The sequence below is a fragment of the Puntigrus tetrazona genome, chromosome 21, assembly GCF_018831695.1.
Source record: "Puntigrus tetrazona isolate hp1 chromosome 21, ASM1883169v1, whole genome shotgun sequence".
Classification (NCBI taxonomy): domain Eukaryota; kingdom Metazoa; phylum Chordata; class Actinopteri; order Cypriniformes; family Cyprinidae; genus Puntigrus; species Puntigrus tetrazona.
The window spans coordinates 6,654,848-6,680,913 of NC_056719.1; the positions used below are offsets into that span (position 1 = coordinate 6,654,848).

General features: G+C 35.8%; 2 pseudogenes; one reads left to right on the top strand and one right to left on the bottom strand.

Annotated features, from left to right (window-relative positions):
- Window positions 1–212: 212 nt before the first annotated feature.
- LOC122326986 lies at window positions 213–24,927 on the bottom strand (annotated as a pseudogene).
- On the top strand, window positions 7,447–9,450 carry LOC122326049 (annotated as a pseudogene).
- Window positions 24,928–26,066: the final 1,139 nt, after the last annotated feature.

A 26,066-nucleotide genomic window follows, 5' to 3' on the forward strand; every position in this document is an offset into this window, starting at 1 on the left:
AAAATTTAAAAAAAAACTAAACAAAACAATAAATTATCAAGACACACTAAATCAGCCAGATTGTATACGTTAGTAGATCAATTATCAAAGAAAAGTTCAACCAAAAATAAAAAATTCTGTCATCGTTCTCACCCTCAATTTGTTCCAATTTTTAGTTACCTAACAGTTCATAAACCTGATTGACTTCCATTGTATTTTCCGCCTGCACTACAGAAGTCTATTAACTTTGGTTGCAAACATTCTTCGAAATATCGTCCCTGGTGTTCAGCCGGAGGAGGAGCAGCAGCTTGGGGGGGGTGAGTAAATGATATCGTTTTCATTTTGGGTGAACTGTCCCTTTAAGAGGTATGCGTCACGTTACTTCCTCAACATAAACTACTAAAAGTATAAAACCTCCTTCATGGGCCCTCACACACTTAAACCTAAAATTAAATAGCACAGGTAAAGCACCTATGCTATCTCAGGAAATGCAGTGCACCACTTAAATATTAAAACATGTGGAGTCGTCCAAAATGTAGCAACATATAACACTCAGGCAAGTCAGCGTTTCCCTTTCAATGGCGGAGTGGTTTTCTTCAGGCATTAAAAACTGTATTTATTTAGGGCTCTGGATGCTCTTTAACGGACTCCTCCTTCAGCTTCTGTTCCTGCATACGAGTACGCGTCGAGCCTAAAAAGACAAGAAAACCGTTTAAGTGATAGGCCTAACGTGGCACTGAATGATTCTTCTACACTGACTGATTACAGTATTGTGCAAGGTTTCTATTAGAAAATATATTCTATTCAGAATATTTAGCATTCTTAATTATAAAAAGGAAAACTCTGGAAAAGGAAAGAAAAACTGCACAGAAATATAACATCTATTAATAATAAATAATATAGTAAAAAATAAATATTGTGAAATATCATCTAATTTAAAATAACTTTAAATTTAAAATAGTAAATTCTAATTTATTCCCGTGATGGCAAAGCTGAATTATCTGCACACATTACACCAGCGCCCAATCCTGTCACATCTTTTTTTCTTGCAGGATATATAAGATATATATTAGATACAATTGCTCCAGTCCTGGCCGTTAACCGGTTAATAAAACCAAAATGCACAACTGTTTTTGCTTTAAATTTAATAGTGCAGCAAAAGGCGAAGTAATGCAAAAGTGCAGAGAAGAATGCATCCAAAACAAGACCAATATGAGGATCTTGTTATAAAGTGATTATTGCTTATCGCAGGTATGTATAGCTCATTTTTTAATGTGGCTCAACATGTTTTACATGATGTAAGGTTGTTATTTCACTGATCCAAGACTTTATAATTCCCTTACAAACAATATTTTCTCCACATAAACAATAAAATAATCAAGCAAGCTGAAGTATGTGTTGCTTCACAAATATTTAGTTTATCTGATTATTTTTTAAATTATTCAGACTGACTGACTCATAATGAAAAACTGCCAAAAAAAAAAAAATAGGCAGGAGGAAGTGTGATGGGTTGAGTGTCTTGTGGTTCTGGGAAATCCAGCTCACAATTTAGACAACAGACACGCATGAAGACTGCAGGAAACTTACTCATCTCAGCCAGCTTCTGGATCAGTGTTGACTACACGCTGTTTTGCTAAAAATGAAGAAACATTCTTGATGATTCACTGGACTCAAAATAAGAGAGATAAATAAAAAAAACCCCAGAACATAAATAATCTCACCTTCCATCAGCTTCATCTTGTCCATCCATGTCAAAGCGTAACCTCTTCAGGGGCTTGGGGGCGGAGCCTCCATCCAGACTTCTCTTGAGGGACCAATCGGTGCTGCTCACCATCTCATTAATCTTCTGAAATTTGTCTGCAGACTGTTGAGATGAGAAAAGAGATTTTTAAATAAAGTCTAACACATTTGAAATAGACTGAACATTTAATAAGTGCTTTTTATCACTAACCCCAAAGGATTCGCCAATAGATATAAGAATTCTGTCCAGGACACCATAAAAAAAAAGATACAGCATGATTAGTATAAAAACAACTCACACAAATTCACATAATCAAGTGAAAGCTTGTCAACAACTGTTTATATATATATATATATATATATATATATATATATATATATATATATATATATATATATATATATATATATATATATATATTATATATATATATATATATATGTGTGTGTGTGTGTGTGTGTGTGTGTGTGTTTGTCTATCAACCTAAAAAGTTGTATTTTTTTATATACATGTGTAAAAACTGTATAATATTTAATTTTGGCTCAGAAAAACAAAATTGCAATTAATTTAAAAAGAGAAAAATTTTTAAATTTAGGTGGAAAAACAACAACAACTAACAGCAATATTACACTTCTTGTTGTTATGGTTAAACCCGTTTGTCTTTGACCTACATGCATGTGTTTGTATTTATATATGCATAATAAATATACATAGTGCCCCAACATATGTTACATAACTTTTATTTTGTATGTAATTAATCGCTTAAACTAGTCAATCTCACTGACCACCACGCCAATAATATAGCAAAAAAGAATTCTTGTCGATAGACTATTCAGGATTTAAAGAGTCCAAAAGTGATAGACGAGCTCCTGATTGCACACAGACCTGCTCCGTGGTGTCATGACCACTGGGGACATACGGCTGCTTTTCAAAGGGGAGACATAGACGTTATTGCTGCCAGGCACCCGCAGAGGAGAGTTCTTGTAGGGGCTGCAGGGGATGCGGGGAATGGGAGACAGAGGAGGAGGCTACGAGACAAATGAAAACACCCTCAAGTCAACCAAAAGTTCTACTGAATTCTTTATTTCATTTAAACATCACTTGATGCCACTAGGGGGCAGTATGATACAAGTAAAGTTTGCTTGATGAAAGTAAAAGCGAGTATCTCACCCGAGAGAGGAATACTGAAGAATGTTAGTCTTCAGCTTCTGCATGAAGACCAGATTGTAGAAGACAATGATGGAGTCGTACTGCCCCCTCTCTGATAAGCACACGCTTAAATGTCTGACACATTCAGGAAAATAAAGAGTTTAGAGTGTTTCACTTTAGATTCGTTCTTTAATGCATCATCAGAATCCAATCATTTAAAAGACAGGTTGACTCTCACCTCTTGATTAGTATTAGGCATCTCTTTGTAAGCGGTAACTATCGTTTTGAAGCGCAAGTCCACATTTTTCACCTTGCATATGGCATACATAGCTGACATAATCAACTGTAAATAAAACAAGCAGTTGATGGTTTCAAATATTGTGTTTAACATGCATTTAAGTTAACAGAACGCAAATGCAGGATATTACAGCATTCATGAAAAAAAGAGCTGGTAGTACCTGATCCAGGTGTCTGTCACGCATTAATTCATACTGTTCTGGAGGGTGTGCTGAAGCAGGGTCCATATTATTGGCTCCAGTTCTGGGTGTGAGGTCAGCAGATGTGAGAACAGTGTTTTCAGTTGCAGGTATGTCATCCTGTACACTGAAAAACAGAAACAATTAAGGATTTATTTCCCTGGTAATAAGTATATATACAATATAGTTCAAAAGTTTGTAATCAGTAAAATTTGTAATGTTTTTTTTTTTTTTTAATAAGAGGTTTCTTATGCTCATCAAGACTGTATATTTGATTCTTTAGGATTCTTTCATTTATAAAATAGCAAAAGAAGTTTTTTCACAAAAGAAATGTTGCGTTTCAATTTACACTACTATTGAAAAATTTGGGGTCAGTAAATGTAATTTTTTTTCTTCAACAAATAAATCAGTGTATTAGAATGATTTCTGAAAGATTGTGTGACACTAGAATAAACGGCTTATGAAAATTCAATGCCATGTCACAGATATAAATTTTATTTTAAAGTACATAAAAATAATATTAGAACAATGAAGATTAGAAATTGTAAAAATATTATTTTATCAAATAAACAGCCTTGATGAGCATTAAAAAAAACCAAAAAAACAAGGATTGGTAAGAGTATTTCTAAAAGTGCTGTTGACGTTTTCACCAGCCAACAACCCTAGTAATTCATACATACATACAAAAAAAAAAAACCTAATAATTTAAGAAATTATGTTATTTGTAATAAATTGGAATGACACAGGGGAACACATGAAGAAAGGGAGGTTCAAAAAGGCATGGAAAAACAAAGACCCCAGCTGAAATCTATCAGTAAATAGAAAGAAAACCTGCCCCTAGTCAGTGGAAGATAATACCAGCTGGTATAGTCCCAACAACTACAGTAACAGGATGGAGATAAAGAGTGGACATATCCGCAATGATCCCAAACACAGCCAAGGAAATTCTCAATTAGTTTCAGAAAAGGAAAATAAAGCTGCTAGAATGGCCCAGCCAGTCGCCTGACTTGAATCCCACAGATCCTTCAAGATTTGAGTGTACGGGACTACAGGAGGTGTCTTGAGGCTGTCATTAATAAAAGGCTTCTGTACAAACTGTATTAAATACATTTCAGTAGCTCAATACGCTTAATTCACTTTTCCTGTGCCATTCCATTTCATTACACTCAGTTTGTCTTGTTTGCTTTGTATGTATGGATTACTTGGGTTGGTATCGACATCTGGTGAACATTTTGTGTCAACAGCACCTTTAGAAATATATTTGATGAGAAACATGGTGACGTTCAATACTTATTTTTCACCCGCTGTATAACATATAAACATTTATTTTAGGAGAGAAAATCCAACACAATAAATTATAAACTAACAAAAAAACAGCTTTACATGTCATTTACATGCTTTGCTTTTAACCTACATTTTTTGTAGAAGAGGCTCAGAGAGTTTGAGCGGAGTGCTCTTGTGCCGGGTGTGGGGGGCTCTGCCTCTGTCGCTGGGGATGATGGCTCGGCCGCAGGAGACAGATATCTGAGAACGTAAGAAGGTCAAACACATCACATTCACATTTTGACAAATTTCCCCCTCAATAGAAATTGCCATCCGTAGCCTTTCCAGTGGTTTCTCCGCAGTCCACGACTCCCCAGACTGATTTAACTAAGCTCAATGATCCAGTCACAGCAGTTTTTAGGAGTTAACTCACTGGAGGGGAAGATATTTGTTTGCTCATGCAATAACTTTGTTTCAAAGGGGATTTTAAAACCACAGACACTCTGCACAGTGAGAAAATATTAATGCAACGTGATTTTGCATGAACTCAAATGTCAACTGTTTCCACCACTGCAACAAAACTAGCGTATGAGGCCGACTGTGTGCAAGTGGTTGACCATTTTAGACACACACACACACACACACACACTCACACTCACACTCACTCCTCACACACCACACTCACACACACACACACTCACACACACACACACACACACACACACACACACACACACACACACAGAGCATAGCAAAGAGCCTAACTATTTATGAGCTTGTTTGAAAAAAAGAAAAGAAAAAAAACCCAGACTGGTTCTGGTTTTGGTTCTCTGTTTTGTAATCAAAGGAAATCACACTACTTTTTTCTCACGCAAAAGGTCACCCTAAAACATTAATCTTAAAGTACAGCAAAACACTAAACCATGACTAAAGCTTTTCATAGCTATTTCAACAACTATCTCTGCTGCGAAACTAAATAAGTCAAAATAATTCCAAAAAGCATTTTTATTATCAAAATGAACTACAGTCCAGAATTAAACGGAATTTAATAACAGAATTAAATATAATCCCTTAAAAATGGCCCAAAAAGTGTCAATTATAAAGTAAAAATCAATAAGTAAACTATGAACATTTAAAGCGCCTTTTTAAATTAAGATTAATGCTAAACCTATTGTGCTGAGGTACTTTGTGTCAAAGGCTGAATACCTTCAGGTCCTCATGTTTGAGCATGAGAGAATGTTAGGAAGGAGGCATGAATAACTGAATTTGAAACTGATATCAAAATAATTGATTTCTTAATTTCAGTTATTTCTAGCATTAAAAAGGTAAGTAGTACAAGAGTTGATTCTGTATCATATGACGTCATATCCTATTGAACAGGATGTTGTGCGGTTCAGAATTGCACAGCTCTAGGTCTGACGAATCATGACTTACAGGTCAGCAGCGGTGTGGTTGTGATGCAGGGGCTGGTTTAGAGTAGCGGGGCTCTGCTTGTTCACCAGGTCCTTCCTCACGAGACTGTTTGAGGAGGTCAAAGAGAGGAGAGTCCTGCACAAAAGAAGCAGTTGCATGATTGATTTTAACTTGAATACTATGTGATTTACACACACACACACACACATATATATATATATATATATACATATATATATATATATATATATATATATATATATATATATATATATATATATATATACATATATATATATATATATATATATATATATATATACATATACATATATATATATATATATATATACATATATATACATATATATATATATACATACATATATATATATATATATATATATATATATATATACATATATATACATATATATACACATATATATATATATATATATATATATATATATATACACACACACATATTTTTTTAAGTAATTATAATGAAAATAAAGAAAAGAAAAATAGAAAAATTATTTTCCTGGTGTTCACATTTTTACAAAATTTGAAGAGGAAAAGGGTAAAGACTGGATCTTTTTTTTTTTTTTTTTCATTTAATAAATTTCATTCAAATAACCAGTTGGACAAAAAGTAAAATGAACTTGACGCTCCCTTAATTCACAAGCTGTATGGGTTTGCATAATGTGTTACGTATGATGTCACACAGAGTTAAAGTGTGAACTTTGGACTGGCAAGCCCTCTTTATAAGTGCCTAGGAATCAGTGAGCAATGTGCTCTTGCATACAACACACAACACACACACACACACACTTCTAATCAAAAAGATAACCAAGGAACAAATCAAAATAAAAACAACAACCCACTTTCTAGCAAAGGTCTGAACAATCAAAATATACTGTGTGACTATAACATATGCTTTTCTAAAACTAAATTAAACAGTGGATTCACCTTGATTTTTAAATAGAAAAGTCAAACTTGTCTCAAAAACTGCTTATTCTAGCATCTGAGAATCACAAATACTTATTACATACTATTGTGCTTTCCTCAAGCCTTTTTCCTTAAGTAATGACCAATGATACATGGTTTAGGTGGCACCAATCTTAAGATATAGTCTCTACTATATATCATCCAATTATGCAATGAATATCTAATTATGTAATGAAGCAAACAAACAATTTAAATTGGGAGGAGATAAAAGTTTCTCTTTAACATTACAGAAGTAATGCCTGCCTATAATAGTCAAGCACGATTCTAAAAGAAGCATTCAAACCTGTGTGAACTCGACGACAGACAACTCATTCTCATGTCTGGTACGTGCATGAGAGTGTAACAGATAAAGAGGAGGTGCTTTAACTCCAGCCCCACCCTCTCGTCTATTTCCACTTGTCACATGAAGAAAAACTCACTGTGAAAACCAGAGGCTGAACAGTAGGTTGGGCTTTAAAAGCCTCAAATGGCTACAACAAAGTGACAGGCTATGACTAAAATCTTGACGAGACAAAGATGATCACGCCTCAAGTCACGCACCGAGGGGAAGCCAATTTAAAGGAACATGAAACTGAAATGAAATCAGACTGTTTGGTGGAAATTTCACATCACTCTTCGTTGTGAAGATCATCATCAACTGAGTATGGATCCTCCATTCATGAAAGGCTCAAGACTGAGGTGAACAATCTTCTAAACTATTTGGTACTGTGGATAAGAACAAACAACCATCTTCCTGTGCCGGTAAACAAGGGCGACTACCTATTAAACCATGCGCAAAGCATCCATTATGTCTTGAGAGGAAAAGAAATCAAATTGACGTGGTTTGCTCATGCATATGCTTGCAAGAGCTTTTTGCACTCTGACAGTAGGATTACGCAACACAAATGGTAAGAAGCTTCTTCTGGCAGCTTTGCGAAATGTATACACACTGGATTTGTATACTTTTACATGGAGTTTCAATGAATTTCATGTTCTGGTTCTGACCTTTAAAAGCACTGACTGATTACTTTGAAGTCAAACTCTAATCGACGACAATGACAGAGAACAATTCAAACACAAACTGTACCAAAGATGACTTTAAATATGTGTTATACAGCTCCGTGTTCAGTATTGTCTTTATTCTTGGGCTGCTCTTCAACATGGTGGCCATGTATATCTTTCTTTGCAAACTGAAAATATGCAACGAGACCACAACATACATGCTGAACCTTGTGGTCTCAGACACCTGCCGTTTTCAGCTTGCCTTTCAGGACATTCTACTTTATTAACCGACAGTGGCCTTTTGGTAATGCTCTCTGCAAAATCTCAGTGGCCTTGTTTTTACACCAACATGTGTGCGGCAGCATCCTCTTCCTCCACATGCATCAGCGTGGACCGCTTCTTGGCGATCGTTCATCCCTTCGCGTCAAGAACGCTTGAGGACCAAGCGCAATGCTAGAATCGCCTGCTGTGTGATCTGGGTGGTTCTGCTGTCGGGAGGCCTAACTGCCGCAAGTTTAGTAATGGACACTACTTCATATAATTAACAATAAACGCATTGTTTGAAAACTACTCAAATTCCCAGTGGAAGTCCAAGGTATCAAAAGTTGTGGTGTTTATTGAAACTGTGGGCTTCCTGATTCAAATTGATGATCAACTTTACTTGCTCCATGAAGGTCCTACAGACCTTCGACACCCAGAGACCATCAGTCGCGTGGTGGGCAGCTGAACAAGGCTAAGATATTACGTATGATTGTGGTGCACTTGCTCATTTTCTGTTTTTGCTTCATTCCGTTCAATGTCAATCTGGTGTTCTGCACGCTGGTTCGCAGTCAGGTTATTACAAACTGCACTCGCGGAGTCAGTGGTCAGGACAATTTATCCAATTGCGTTTTGCATCGCTGTAACCAACTGTTGCTTTGACCCAGTGATCTATTACTTCACCTCTGAGACAATTCAGAACTCTATTAAACGGAAGTCTTACGCTGTCGCAAAAACACGTTAAACAACACAATTGGCGACAGTGTTGAGACGAGCGATTCGATGAATAAAATCAAATCTCTTAAAGTTAAACTCATCTCATAGAAGAGTCTACAATATAACCAAATCAGGCAGCAATAGTTTTTTTTAATACTATTTCATATTCAATTCCCTAACCTGACATACGCAGCCAAAGTTAGGAATTGGTTGGCACAGGACATATTGACTGATAACTTATTGAGAGACTGACTAACTTGCAGAAGTATGAAATTTGAGTATCATCTTGGTGCTAGAATGGATGCATGTTTACAGGCTTAACTCGACTACCATTTTCTTTAACAGATTATTGAACCTGTAATTGCATGAGAACTGTATATTACTGAAATCTGACAAAGAAAAGCCAGTATTTCTGTACAAAGTGCTATATTTAGAGACAAACAACAGATTAAATGAGCCTTAAACTTTTCAAGCTTAACATTCACAAAGTCTAAATGTATCATGAATTGACAATTAAAACTTTACAGCATTTAATAATCCAAGTTTGTATTTATTTCACAAGTTCATAAATTAATTTATGTTCATTCAATACATTAGTAATTTGTACAAAATACATATGTAGAAATCCAACTGTTAAATGCTGTTGTTCACTGTTTTTCATATGAGATAAATGTTAATTGAACCTGTAAAGTGTTTTACATTTCAATGTATTCATGCCATACACCTCTAATTTATGTATATTAATATTCAGCAATATTGCCATATTACTATGTGTCATTTTATGTTAATTGTTGGGCAATTCGGGACAGTTTGTATTGTTTTTCAATCGCGATTAGGTAAACAAATTCCATTATATCCGTTTAGCCTGACCCCAACAGTTAGAGGAAAAGGGAGTGACTTGGGAATGATGACATTATGTGGGCTTTGGTCTACTGATTATACCAAGGTTTGTCAGTGTAACAAATTAAGCTGATGATGAACAGGCCTGCAGGGTGTGCGCTTACATGTGGTTAGAGATTTACCAGCAAATAGCAGTATTCTTTATTATTATTATTATTATTATTATTATTATTATTATTATTATTATTATTATATTTATGGAAATTTCTGATTCACATTATCCTATTCTTTTTATTTTTAAATATCCTTTTCTGAATACGGTTTTAAAAGCAACGATGAAACAACTGAACGTCCCAAATCAAGCTGCATTTCAGAAGCTTTTGACAGGACTGAACAGGCCCTGCTTAAACACTCACACTGCATTCCTTGTGCAATCACATGGTCGAGGGGCCACACTCACACTCAAATCATACCTCTTAAGGGCATTTAAACAGTGTGCGATAGGCAGAAGGCTTTGCATTTGATCTTGCTACCACACACATAGGAGTCTGAATGGAGCGCAGGCAGAGCAACACTGGCCAAGACATTTCCAGCTCAAAAGTTTGAGAGAGCTGAAACCTGTTGTTCTTTTTCAGAGCAGTAAATGCTAATAAAATGAAAAACTTCAAGTAAATGTCATGTGTTTATTTCTTGCAAAAATAAAAAATAGGACAAAGTTACAAAATAAATGATTCACAAAATGTCAGACTTAGGAAACTATGGCTACGCTGCCTAAAATGTTTTGGTTTAAAAATAGGTATCTGACAGATTCACCGTATAGATACCAATAGTATCTTTGTTACGTGTGTGCCACTAGCAGCAAGACTTCGTGAATTAATTTCTCCAGAGCAACCCAAATGGCATTAAATGCACTGTGTGAATATAGACACTATAGTTGTGATACTCCAACAACAATATGGTCTGAAACTTAAGTAAACATAAGTAAGATAAAATATATTTTAATCTGATCTACCTATGCAATGTGTGTGATGATTTGTCAAGATTTGTTTCTGAGAAAAATTGTTAGGAAATTGTTCACTGAATTCAGATGAATGAGATGAGTTTTTGTATACGCATAGCAAAAGTAATATTTCCTGTGTAGTGCTTAAGACTTAAATAGGTCAAAACATACAAGTCCTGGAAAAATTCAGCGAGACAGCACAAGGCCAGCATCCTTGACCGACAGACAAGTGAAAGTAAAAGCAGAAAGGGTGACAAAAAAAGTGCAGAGAAACTCTCTACAAAAAATAAAGCAACCACTCCCTCCAAAAACTCCTACACGTATAATGTCACAAATTCATTTTACAAAATTATGGCATACGAGTAAAACATTACTAAATTGGACTTATGGCTTTTAATATGATTTAAAAAATAATTTTCAGTTATGTATATATTTTGCAAAACTCATATGCATGTTTAGTAAGATAATATCTCTTGTGGGAAATGATAAGATTACAGACAACCAAAAAGGTTATGGCAAGATCAAAGTCAAGTAAAATTAGCAGAACATTGTTTGATCAACTGAAGAAGTACTTTAGGTGCTTGTAAATCATGCATTATGAAACTGTATCTAGTTTGATCCAAAAACAAATATTAAGCAATAGAATAAATTTAAATGACTTTTTTATTTTTTCAGTCTGTAAACAACAATCTTAAAATTGAAACTGGAAATATCATCCACGATACACTTTTGGCTCATATTTTAAGTATATTGTACAAGCCCCAGAGCTTTCAACTACTATATTAATAATAACCCACAGCCCTATCCAGATTTGAACAGTTATATGGCAGGATGCACGACACACACACACGCTTATTGGATTTAGTGTGACTCCTACACATATAAAGACTTCCAATATTATCTGTTAAATGCACCTTCACTAGCTTCTTGAGAGGAGTGCAGAATATACTGTCAGATCCAACTAAGATTGCAAAGAGATTATTTAGCCAAAGATGGATGGGATAAAGCAAATGGTGAGTTTATTATACTTTATCTATGCTATCTAAGCACCTTTCTCATTAAGAAACAGCTGCCTCTATGAGTTTGTTAAAGTTTATTTATTCTATATACATTCAATGGTTCTATATACAAACAAAGATTAACCCAAAGAAATTATATTAATACACAGCATATGGTATATAGTGTAATTTGACATGACTCAATGATAGGAATCTTTAGAATAAAAATAAAATAAAAAGCAATGGTATAAATTGGGGATGTGATATAAGCAGACATTTGAGCTGACTCAAATTATATAATCTTAGGTATAGATTCCAAAATGATCAAAACTATCTGTCAGCGTTTTTTGCAATACATTAAGCTAAATATTTAAGCATTATCAATACAGCAGACATTTTTTTTATTCAATCAAATTCAATATATATAAAAAGAATAAATGCGCAAAATGTCAGGCAGTTTAGCTTTCTCATTAAATTCTACGCTTTTTTACTGGCAAGGTTCAATAAAGACCTCTCTGTCATAATTCATTCACTTTACATTTACATTTTATAAACCCAGGTTATATAGACAATAGCTGCCCTGGGCTGATTATGACCATGTGCAGTTTTTCTTTATATGAAGAGGAAGTTGTAACTTTGTAAATTTCTTTATGCTTTGAGGTGGCTGGATTGTACTCTCAATTTTTTAAAAATGTCTCACAACATACTGCCTGAAACTCTCCTATTATATTCTAATTCAAAATGTAAGCATTTACTAACAATACAGCTATTTTCCTCTTGCCACAAAGATAGGTTCTTTATAATTAGTTCTGACAGTAAGAAGTGCAGGTTTTGACTGGATGCAAACTAAGCCCAGCTGCTTAAAAAAGTGATCATGGATTCCATAATACAACGCACATATCCATTCACAATCGCACGGTGGACACTAGTTACCGCTACCTACTACAAGATCTCGGCAGCGTGATTCTATTCGTGTAGCCAGCAATGCCACAGCACCCGCGAGGTTTTTTGTGCCAAATGCCTCGTGACGTTCACTTCAGCACAGCCATCTACATGGTCAACCTGGCAGCTGCGGATATCTTCTTTGTGATCTCCTCCCGCATCTATTACCACTACAACAAAGACGCCACTAACCTAACATCACCAACGACTGGCTCCCAGGAGGTGCTTGGCCAGCTGACCTTCACGCTGGGCTACACCAGCCTATATGGGAGGCATCTTCTTCCTGGTTTCCAGGCTTTGGAGCAGACCGCCACTTCTACGCGGGTTCATCTCTCTGGCATCAAAGCATTCATGAAAGGTTCGCGACCGCTCTCGCATGCTCAGCGCATTGGGATCTGTGCTTGGTTCTGGCGCTCAGCCTTAACTCTCCTTGCTATATTCGCATCTCGATGGCATGGTCATGCCTCTGATCCGCCCAAACGCCATCGTAGTATAATCCTAGCTGCCTTAGGGGTTTGCAAGTAGCTTTCACTGCCGTCTGCCATTGCTCCTCCTTTAGCTACTGCAGCATACTCCGTGGTGTCTTGGCGCCGGCTGCGACCGCAGGGAAGATCCGGCAATGACGGCGACACTCACCGCCGTCATCTACTGGGTCCGTGGTCTTTTTCTGCTTTACCCCATATCACCCTCACCTCCATAGGTTGGTACTTTGCCACAGGTGGGCTCGAAAGCTGCGCCTGGCCTGGAGCCACAAAAAGTTCTTCATCCCGTAGTGCTCCTCACGGCTAGTACCAATTGTTGCCTGAACCCCTATCTACTACTTTCCAGTAGTTTGTCTACAAAGAGCAGACAGGCAGCAGAGGAAGTGCTAGTTAAGTAGTGCTAGTGTTTGCCTGATTTTAACTAGAAATTAATGTAATAGAGCATGAACAGCTTAAAACATCATTTAAAGGAGATCTCGTTGTGGCTACTTTTTACAAAGTGCATTAAGTCTCAGGTGTCCTCAGAATGTACTACAAAGTTTCCAGCTTAAAATAATTTATTGTATCACACTAAATGCCGATTTGAAGTGTAAGCAGAAATTACGCTGTTTTCGCATGTCTTTAAATGCAAATGAGCTTCTGTTCCTACCCTCTTTCTCCAGAATAGGATTATGCCTTTTATAACTTGTACCTCAGATATTGCAACAAAAATCATCTGTTTTCTGCTGAATTATGGTTAAAACAATATAAGTTTAAATCTTACGATATACAATTTTCTAATGGCATACATCTGAATTACGGAATTAGGGCTGCAATGACACTTGAAATGAAACTGAAAAATGCGAGTAAATTGCAATTAGACAAAGATGCAATTGTTGTGCATCCTTTAGTGCAGCAGTGGTTCTGTGGTTAGTAAATAAATTTCCCTTCCGAAATACTATGAGGGCTCTCAAGGAAAGCCCAATCAAATTTGTCCTGAAGAAGAAAACCAGGAAATGCCTATTAGATATTTCTGGATAAACAGTAATTTTCTACCATATTATTATTATTATTATTATTATATTAATTATTAGAATTTATAATTTTACAATGAGGAAAATTATATCTTAAAATGAAATGTTAATCATTATAAATTTTATCACTGCTTAATACTATGAAATATTGATGAATATTTCAAAACACCCACTGATGTTATGAAGTGAGTTTTTGGAGTAAAACATGCTATTAAATGTGGTATTTCACTTCAGAATGAGCAGCACTTAATACAGAGCCTTTGTCCAGTGAGAAGCTACACAAACAGCTGTCACACGAAATGTAATGTACTGTGCCTACATCAGCATGCCCTCTGCTAACATTTTTTCCATGGTTTTGTAACTGGTGTACATCACACACATGTGAAAACTGGCTATGGGTGGAAACTTGTAGAGTAATATATATATAAGATTATAATAAGATTCCTCATCTATGCAAAAAGGAAGAGCTGAATTTGAGCTACTGTTTTTTCCACTAACAGAAAGGTTTACTGTAAGGGTTGTTTTTATATACAACACATTTCCAAAGGGTCACCTGCCAAGGTTGCAGTGTAACTAAACTAAAATCAAGGCTTGTTAAACAGATGCTTTACTGACTGAACGAAGGGAACAATCCAAGTAAACATCAGTGTACAGTTACTCACCGCTTGCCAGACTCTCCAGATGATGATACGTTCGCACTGCTCCAGGTGTTTATCATGCTTCATGTTTGGTGGTGGGCTCGGCTTTAATGAAGCTCTCAACACCTTGTAGAAGTTTAAAGCAGGCAGCCAGAAGACGCCCAAGATCCAGGGGAAGCACAGATCCGCTTCCACAGAGTCATGGGTCTCTGTGCTGCGGCCACTTAAGGAGTTCCTAGAAAAGGGAAACATTTGTATAATGATACAAGACTGTTCTTAAAAATGTAAATCTATAAACTGCAGCCTACAAAAGGCATTGGACCACTATGAGTTGTAAAAGCAGTAAATGGCAAGGATCATCGACATAGTTGCCACAACTTCCCAGGGCACAAGCAAGCATGAGGTATGGAATACAACAGCATGAGAAGTTTACTGTGTGCTGCACATGATTAATTGTCAGTGTATATTCTATAAGATTATTTATAATGTGAATGATCTGATAAATGATGATTAATGATCTGAGATGATGTTCATATTGTTCTTACTCAGTTTTGAAGATGATAATCTTCTCCTCCTAAAACAGTACAAATGTGACCACTAGAAAAAGTGATGACTAATAATATGATTGAAAGTTTTATTAAGGCTTACTGACGGCATGGACTCATGACTTTATAGTAGAGCTTTGGGGCACCAAGATTAAACCATTGGAAAATACACTACTAGTAAAAAGTTTGGTTTCATTGTTGTGGCTGGTAAGCTACATTTACCATTCAAAAGTAGTTTTTTTTTTTTTTTTGAATATAAACATTAACAAGATAAAAGCTTTAAAAAAAATCCCTGTCAGGATATTTATTTTATCATTTTATCACAGATTTGAGTTTTTAAAACTACATTCTCACAATTCTGAAAACCTTAAAACCCATAATAAGAGTAAAATTAGTGTTTTATGACTTTTATCAGTCCACAAGAACAGAAAAAGAAACACATACTGAGAAACGGGTTATTGTCTGTGCAAAATATTAAATTATAAAATAAGGCTTTATATTTTTGTTTCGCTTTCACGACTCTGATATAAATAAGCCAATGTTAATAAACTCGTTATGACATCAGAGCGGAACAAGTAAGGGGGATCCTGCTGATCACGCAAAGTAACTATTCTAAATAACTAATCAGGTTCTATGTATAGAGAGTTTAGCTTCCTCACCTTTATACCTTTACAAAGTAGGTACTTATTTAGCTGTAAGTACCAAAATTGGTACGGTATGGTTCGCCTTGGTACCATCTTGACAATGGAAACGGATTCTAGCATCAGAATACTGTACCGCTTCAGTATGCTATTAGTCTTATTTGAAATCTTTGTTAGATTAATTAAAAATCTTATAAACCAGTTACTGCTATCTAATGCGGTTATTTATGGATTCACAAACATCTATATAATTTTAAAAAAAGGTGCAATGTTTTGCACACTTTCTGCCCAACCTCAGTGCTGGGCCTACAGCCTGTGCAACCTCTGATAAAGACTCGACCCAGCTTCTTCAACCCTATTTCTGATCTCTTCTAGATGGGCCGGGCCAGTAGTTCTGATAAATACATCTAAAAAAATGACATTATATGACGTCAGATAAAATATATTATACGCTTTTCGTATAATATCGATCTGGTTTTTCCATTTGGAAAATATAATATTTTTTAAAAGGAAATAATTCTGTAATAGAATTAGGAGATTGGGTTTTGAGGGCTGGTCACTGGCTGAGGTAAGACTGAACCCTGACTGCTGTATAGAGTCTATTGCATGGTGCCCTGGAAAACGAAGTGATAGTAAAGTGTTTAGTTTAAAAAAAGGTTTTATTACGATAAAATGTTTTCAATGACTTTGCCATTGGAAAATAAACTTTTAAATAAAAGCAAAGATTTATTGTTGCTCTTATACATCCCTTTTCAAGAAACCACCATTGATATGCATTTATAAAAGCTTCTCAGCTGAATAACATCCATTAAAGTAATGGTAAGCGTTAGTTATAAGCAAATCCCAGGATTTGGGCTTTGAGGCCAGAAAACACCAAAACCAGATCTCAGAGGGAATCCTCATCATGTGGCATGTTTAGAGCATTGGCAAACTGCTGGGTGAGTTATAATGCCATTCTACAAGTGAACCTGACTATGAGCAACTCCCAAGTGGCTTTTCAAAAGCTTCTCAATGATTTAGAAATCACCCTTATATTTCCTTTGATTTAAATACTTTCATTGATATGCTTTTTACTGATGTTTATTAAAAGTCGCGACGGATTGGGGTCTGTGGAATTGGAATTTCGCAACATCATTCTGGTGACAGATTCTTTCTTGAGTCATCACCTTTGACCTGGAAGTTAGATTTACACTATTCCACTACCTATCGATCCGCACAATGTGTGACAATAATATTTTCATTTGAGATCACACTCACTTCTGTTTTGCTGAAGAAAGCGCCTCATCATTAACCAAGAACAACCTAGCATCGTCCTTTGTTTTTGTAGTGTACAGCTCTTCATTGCTTAGAAAGGGTTTCCAGCTATAATAAAAGCAAAAACAGATACAAGGAAGCATCACTTTAATTCAGGATTTGAAGGAAATTGTACTTGCGTTCTTTCATAGCTGTTACTTTATTGTTAATAATCAAATGAATCCTGCAATAAATATTCATCATGCAAACAAAAAGTCCATAAAACTGTGTAATATAGTCCAACGCAATGTTTATAAAATACAGGCAAGTCTGGACCATAGTCCAAAGTGGAAGTACTCTCACAGGGATTTGATTCATTATCTAAAATCTCTTAGCTTCTCAAAAGTAGAAGTTGCTTATTTATGACATTCTACAGGTGAGGAAGCCTTGGAGACCTGATATATTCTGCTAATGAGTCCAGGGAATGTACAAAAGGTCTGGTACATTTTTCTACCCAGCAATTACACGAATACTTGTTAGGAAAAACGCTATGCAAGTTCCTGTGCGAAGAGCTGTTTTTCAGATAATTGTTATGGACATAGATGAGATTGTTAACAAGACTCCATTTTATGATACACTAGCCGTGTTTAAAAAGCTGGTAAATCTGTGCTCTGATTGTGTTCTAAATGAGTGCAGACTTATCCACACTGCAGTCGCCTTGCACAGTGTTTCAGTAACTGCACGCCCATCTCCTCGGAGTGACGGGTTTTGACTTTGCCTCTGATTGGCGCTGGATGTCCGGTTGGAGGACTCAAGGTGGATGAACTAACTGCTGACTTGAAAATAGAAGAATAATAACATTACCAAATATAAGGGTGGTTAATCTAAAATCTGAAATTACAGGGTTGTTGTGTTTGAAAAGGCCTATTCTTGAGATATCATCACTATGCCTTTAAGCCATGCAGTTAATCACTAGTCTTTCAAAAGCAGGAAAAGGTTGTTTTAGGTATGTGTCACAAAAGCAAATCATATAACTTAATTTCCAAAAGGACACTGCAAATATTTCCGTTAATGTGTACTAAAATGTAATTTAAATAAATAATTTTTGTATGAAATTTTACTTAACTCACGGCATTTAAAATGCGGTTCAAGCAGAGGAATGTGAACACTTGCATCGTATGGTGACTGAAGCAGAGACGGAGGAAATGCTTTGGTGAAGAACTCCAGAACACACAGAAGCTAAATTGGAAGGCTATCACAAGGTCATCCTCCATCTGCAGAAATGTCTTGTTCAGGATATGAACAAAACAACAAGAAGTGACAATGCGCCAAGGAGGATACTTCATCCATGGCACACAATCTAGAATACTCCACTTACAAAAAGGAGTAAAACTGTAAACAGAGCTTATTATTTACATGGACAAACAAATGGAAATGTGAGCAAACATTTCCAGTTTTCCTTAACACCCACTCCTGGCCAAAAAGGAATATGGTCCAAACTAAGCTTCAAAGCCTGTCCTCCTTAAAGAAAACAAACATGGACAGCAGATCACTGGTGTTTCACAGAACTACTACAGAATCTTCTTTGGCAACTGTGTCATATCAATAACAGAATAAAACAGGATTTTAATTTCACTTTGTTTTTGTCAGGCTTTCTGCAGAAATCTTTTCACAAGTCCTGGAGAGAAATTAAAATAGATTTTAAGCAACCAGCACGGCTGAAGAACATTTGGAAAAGGATTTTATACATGCCAGAAGGACGCCTTGCAAGCAAAAAATAAAGAAATGACGATTATTATTAATAAACATAACAGCACTAATAAAAGCCATCAATATTAATACTATAAATTACAATAATATTTAATATTTTTATTATTTTTTTAGCTATTAACTAAAATATTATTATTTAATCATATTAAAGAAAAAGCAAAGTAGACAAAATCATAGCCAAACGCTTATCCATAAGACTTTGACATGGAAGAAATTAAATCAAGGCTGAACAACAAATGCACTTAAAAAAAGAACTAGAATAAATAAATTACATAAAATATCGATTCATTCAATAACTCCTAATCCATAACAAAATAACCTCAATATATCTAGATTGTCAATTTAAATTTTGGTGCATCATTAGGACATAGCTGCAGGCATTATCACCACAGATTTGTTCATTTCTAACTTAACATCTAATTCTCACCAGTAAGAAAAATGTTAAGAAGCGTATTGTTTTGTAGAAGAACATCACTATATAAGACATGAGAGCAAGTTATGGTGTTCAAAAGTACAATATTTAAAATATTTTTTTCCTTCTCAAACCTTGTCTGTGGTGTAATAAACAACTCCCACAACACAAAACCTCAGAGGGCATCATCTTACTTGATAATTACTGTAGTTACTATGTTCAATGTCACATCCTCTTAGATGCACTCCATCCAATCGGACATTTAAAAAAAAAAAAACATTACCGCCTCAAATTTAGCACCAGCAAGCTTATCTAGATTTGCTAATAATTATCTAGAATCAGTTAACAATATGTACTAATTTAATTATTTTCAGCAATGTTGTTGTTAACCGTGGGAATATGAACGCAGCATGAGTATTTTATTTAAGATCATTCGGGCTAAGGCGATACAGTGCTATAAGAATAATATGCGTTTTATGAATGAATCAAAGCAAAAGTACTCATCCCATGTTTCCTGAATGAAGTAAAAGTTACTAAAAATAAAATCATTCGTAAAGTATACAGATACTTGAAAAATTGTACAGTACCAAAGCAAACTACTTACTAGTTACCGTCCATCACTGTAATCACGCAACAAAGCAAATAACAAACTGAACTGGGGCCAATACAAAATAACCCACAAAGCGGTATCTCTCATACCGAGACAGCTACACCTTCAGGCTTACAAATGGAAGAAGGTCTGGTTTTCACAAAGCAGAAAATTGCCTAGGTTTGTGAACCTTCAAAATGACTACATGAACAGACATGATGCGGATCATGCACAGTGAAGGCAAAGAAAATAAAAACACAATGAATACAGATTTAATATGGTTGCCAGGGTTTCCCATCACACAGCAGGATGGAGATGAGTCGATTCTTTGTAATGATACGCAGGTGGGCATTATCTAAATAAAGGATTTGCGGAGGGAAGGACGATAATAATTCCCGAGGCATGCCCCAAACATCACCCCCACACAAGCGTTTAGTCATTGACTAAGGAGCCTGTTAACCCGGGGCGTAAGGTGGCTGTATGGTGTTAAAAGAAACAGAATGATGACAGAAATTTAGGGGTCTAATTTAGTTGGTAGGTAGCTTGAACACACAAATAATTTTATATATGCTTTCTATGTTTTGTCACTGCAATGCATGCAGAATAAACAACAATATCACTATCATGGACGCAAATATAATTATTGTTATACTCATCGGTGATATTGACGGTTTTAAGCCATTATTTAAATGTCGAATTAAAACTGTTGCATTATGCCCACTTAATTAGGTAAACTGGGCTATTGACCCAATATACATTATTATTATTCAAAGGTTTATGTAGATATAAAAGATCAAATGTTTTGTCTTTGCACTTAATTATCAAAGAATCCTATAAAATATAAAATGTATTGCTATTTCCACCAAAATCTTTAGGCAGACAACTGATAATAATAGATGTTTCTTGAGATTCAATCAGTACAGAATGACTTGAATGATCAGCTGATATCCAATATTACATTTTAAAAGTATATTAAAATCATAAACAGGATTTTTTAAAATGTGTAAAAATATTTGGAAAATAGTAATATTTTAAAATATTACTATATCTTTTAAAATAAAAAATTACTAAAAATATCAATAATTGAAAAACTGTACAAATATAGGCCACAAACAGATTCATTACTGAACTAGAGTATAGCTTTATAGTAGCTATAGCTTTACGTTACTTTAATAATACCATGGTAGTAAGCACTGATAAATATTGGCATGTCCAATTATACACTAAAGTAAATAAATCAAAATAGAAGCTATGAAATATCACAAGAAACTATATCACTTATCTAAGCTACAGTAATTACAATAAAAAGTACGTTTGGTATCTTATTCATTCATGCTGTTTGTCGCGCCGGACAGCTTAAAATATTACTATTTATTTTATATTATTTTTCATTTATTGATGGCTAGTAGATCTTGAATGATTTCATCAAACTGTACAAAAAAGCCAAACACTGCCAATTAATCTCATTTAATTCTAAAAGAGATCACTTCATTAATAATTTCTAAAGCAAAACTGCATAACAGCAATTTACTTCGCATAAATCTTTGGTAGAGAGCCAGTGTCAAGCATCGTGATTTGTTTCCAGTCGCTTGTGAGCAGTGTCTACTTTAGGGCTACAAACTGACGCCACGCCCATCTTCACATACAGACTGATGAATCATAAGCCACTACAGAGGAGAGCAACTTAGTTAAAGCCATCACGCATTATTAACACACCTTAAAGACATAATCACGCCGATAGCTCAACCGATCATCAAGTGAGAAAATCCAGACATGATATTTAATAACCGCGCTATTACACCTCAGTCCAATCCACTTTCAGGTACTGTGTGAAGGTGAGGCTGATACTACTGGCTCCATGCTCAAGTACAGAATGGTGCGTTCCTCTACCGCTGTCTGGGTTTGAATACAGACCCAGCATGGAGGACAAGCGGTTTCAATAATAACACAGTTAAACGGTAACGCAGATATAAGAGAACGCGCATTTGCCTGGTCCATCGACCTAAAACAAATTTCCATGCATGATCACAGATGGGATTTATGGCCTGGAGCTCCTCTACTGAGAGACACAAACCCAGCCCTTTGTCCTTGTGTCTAGTAAACAACACAGTTGACAGACATGAGTAAACACATTGTGGGGTGGATGCTGACACTGGCGCTATCATGTGCAGTGGTCGCTTATACAGCGCAAAACATTTGCCGCTGCCGTGCGGTGTGGGATATATTAAATCATTTGACTATTTTACGCTTGTTACTTTAATAAGGCAGAGGTCAGAATAAGATAATTATCTGAAAAAACATTAAAAGCAGATGTTTAATATGTAATATATAAAATCACTTGTAAATGCTGTCATTTGGGATAAAAATAGGCTTTACATAATACAATGCTGAAATGAAGTATCTTGAGTTTACTATTTAGAGGAAAAACAGAAATTGTGTGGAAAATATGCAGGCCAATAAACAGATATACAAACCAGTTACAGTATAGTATTTTAGTACTACAGCTTCTAATTGGTGGTTACTGTAATACTACAGTAGCACTATATCATTAAGGGTCCTAATTACTGCATACTAAAAGCACAAAAAAATAGAAATAGAAGAGTTACCATGTTCAGAACCGTCATTTAACATCCGCTACAGCACAATGAAAGCGTAAGTTTAGCTTCCTCTTCCCTTTCCAGATTTGGCAGACCATCATTGATTCATACCGTTGGTCGCCATTTCGCCATTACCACTAGTTATTAACTAAAGACTGTCAGGACTATTCGTTCATCAGCAGCGCAGCTGCATCCGTCATTCTGGATGGTGGCAGTGGCGGGCGCGTTTACTGTTCGGGCCCCAGCAGCACCGCGTTCTCGCTATTGTCTGGAGATCCGCCTTCGTTCCTGAGCCTTCTGCGGGCCCTGCTGCCGCGCTTCTCGGCGGCATGTCGACGGCGTCGCGATGAAGAGCGCTTAACTCACAGCACAGCGAGCGATCACGGAGCTGCTGTTGTTGTTGTTGTTGTTGTTGTTGTGGTTAGTGGTTGTAAGTCGGATTCGAGATCGCTTGCTCTGCGTCCGCAACTCTCCCTACTATTTCAACTACCCAAAACGCGGAAATTCGATCGACGCAACATCCGTTACTATCGCGTCACGTCCGGATTCTGCGCCAACCGACAGCAATTTATCGTTGCAGTTGTTTTAAAAGATTTTTCCATTATGAATGGCTATATTCAGATTAGCGGATAGTAAAAACGCATATAGCTTAGCGGGAACGCTTAGAAGAACTATGAAACATAAACGGGAACTGTTTCAAAAGATTTTCTGCCTGATTCTGAAGTCGCCAGACGGCAGCGCACGTCTACTTTTAAAGTGAAACTCATTGTAATATGCTTTATAACCATTTTGGTTATTATTTTCAGAACACGCAGTATACTCCTCTACATGAAGAAAACATGTTTACATGTTCGCGACATGAGGCAATAAAGGATGTTTTTGAGCATTTATGAACAATAATTGCAGTAATTTATCGATTATAGAATTGAGAAGAACGCCAGAACATTAGACACTTTTTATGGAATATTACATTCACATTATGATTAACTCCTTTATAGAAAATGTGTATTTCTAAATGTAAATCTAGGTAAATAATACGCTGTACGACATTGTAGGCCAGTAAGATTAAAACAAGTTAACTTTATAGAAACAACAATGTGCAAATATATAATATTTAAATGTCTATCTGTTTATTCTTTTCTATTTTTTTCCTTTCATATTATATATATTGATATAATATCCTCATGGAAAAGTTTGTCCTAATTGTAATTGACTGCATGTCAAAACAACCTGGTATAAGCTGTTTTTTTGTTTGTTTTTCTAGAAGATACAAATAGGTATATCCTTCAGTGTTTGACCCATTTGGGAACCTCTTTGTTTTCCACAGTTTATTTATAACAGCAGTTCACCCATGAATTGGTGCGCTATTCATTAAAGAATGACTCTGGAAAATATAACAATTTAAAAAGAAATACCACAAAGAGTAAATAGGAGCAAAGGCAATTACTGTGCTTGTGTGGGTGAGAGACGATGTACAAATAAACTGCCTATATCAAAACTCTGCCTACATACCAAGAGAGTCTCAATGAAACAAAATCCATCAAGTGAATGCACCAGATATTTAACTCATGGAGTGATAGTCCAAAATGTGTATGACTACTTATATAAATATAGAAAATAAACTCATACACTGAATAATGTGTCATAAATAAAATTTCACCAGCCAGACAATATTTGGGTACACATATCCCAGATCCTACTGACTGGGCTCTCAGATGAAAGGATACTCATATTGTGCCAACGAATGTGCCATTGATACATGGAAACAAGTCAAAGCTTGGTAGGCAGTAGACTATAAGACTTGGGCCATGGACACAGACATTATTCTTTGATCTAAAATGGCAAACACAGACTCTACGGTTGTAATAATATCCTGAAGAAAGATGAAAAACTTTTGCATTATCCAGCATTATCTTCTGAAACTACAGAAAATGACCTTAACAATCACTTCTCATAACTTTGGGTTGAGAGGTTATTTCAGGCTTTAGGCTTATATTGACAAAATATATATGAAAGGAGTATGTATGAGAAGGAAAATAAAAATGAAGGGAGAGAACCACCTGTTATAATTCCTAGGGAAATATAAGACATAATAAAATGAGAGAGACCTCCAAATCTGTGAAGTCCACTGCTTTTTCTGTACATGACCATTTAAACTTGCTGCTCACAGGAGCATGGTGAAGGGTTTCTCCAGGAACTTATGAACTCGGGCTAAAACACTGCGCTCTAACAGCGCCATCTACCACCCTGGCGTGATCACAGCCTGTGTGAGTCACAGACATCATGTCGCTACATCAAACCTGCGAGGACACACACAAAAAAATAAGGAACTGACTGGGAGGAACGGTTTAAACGCTATGCATATTAGTAAGGCTGATGGTAAATTAACGCCCATTCTATTCTCCCATTGCTTACCCTTTCAACACAAGTCTGCAGGCAGCAGTCTCTTCTGAGCTGCCCACAGCCAGAATGCAGGCTTGAGGATAAGCATAATAGCTGGGAAATGCTTGATGCCATACATGCTCAGATTGGATATATAGCAAAGTGCACTTGGGAAAACTAAAAATGTTTTAGAAAATGAAGGAAAAACCCACAAAAAAATATTGATGCTTATTCTTCATCATCTTTATAGTAAAAAAATGCAGTTAATAAGCTATTAGTCTTAAAACAGACTACCGGGGGCGCATGGTCCGAGAACTGTATGGATCAGATCCGCGACTTAATCTCTACTCCAAAAATATGAACTTAGAAGCTACCTGAAATACTTCTCTCCCTACGATGCATGGTTTAAAATCACCAACAGTTAAGTGAAATAGCCTGTGAAAAGTACAGCCGCCATATACTATAATATCGTGGGTATTGTTGATCACACAGGCATGTATATGACGATATGAAAATGCAATATATTGGCCCAACCCTAATATATACACATACATAGATACACATTGTTAGGGTCTGTGATAAAACAATAGAAGTCTAATAAAGTACTCACAAATATAGCAAAACAACGTGTGTGTATACTAACATAATAATTTTTTTAGTAAAGTTGTTTATTTAAAATGTTAAATTTCAAGTGTTAAGAAAGGTACAGGTTGTTACTGGCAAAAAAACACAGCATAAAATCATTATTTTTATATGTTTTAACAGACTCATTCCAAACGCTTCACCTGGAATCTGCGGTTGTGAAGGTTCTCTCCTGCTTTAGTAGCTAACAACGGGTTACGCCTTTGCTTATAGACGCAAGGCCCTTTTAATATGGGCATTAAATACAATGGGAGGATTAGACTCCACGGTGTACTGACTGAAGTATAATTAACATCCACCATGATTTCTGTGCGAAGAGGACAAAAAGCATTTGATTTTAATTCAATGACACAT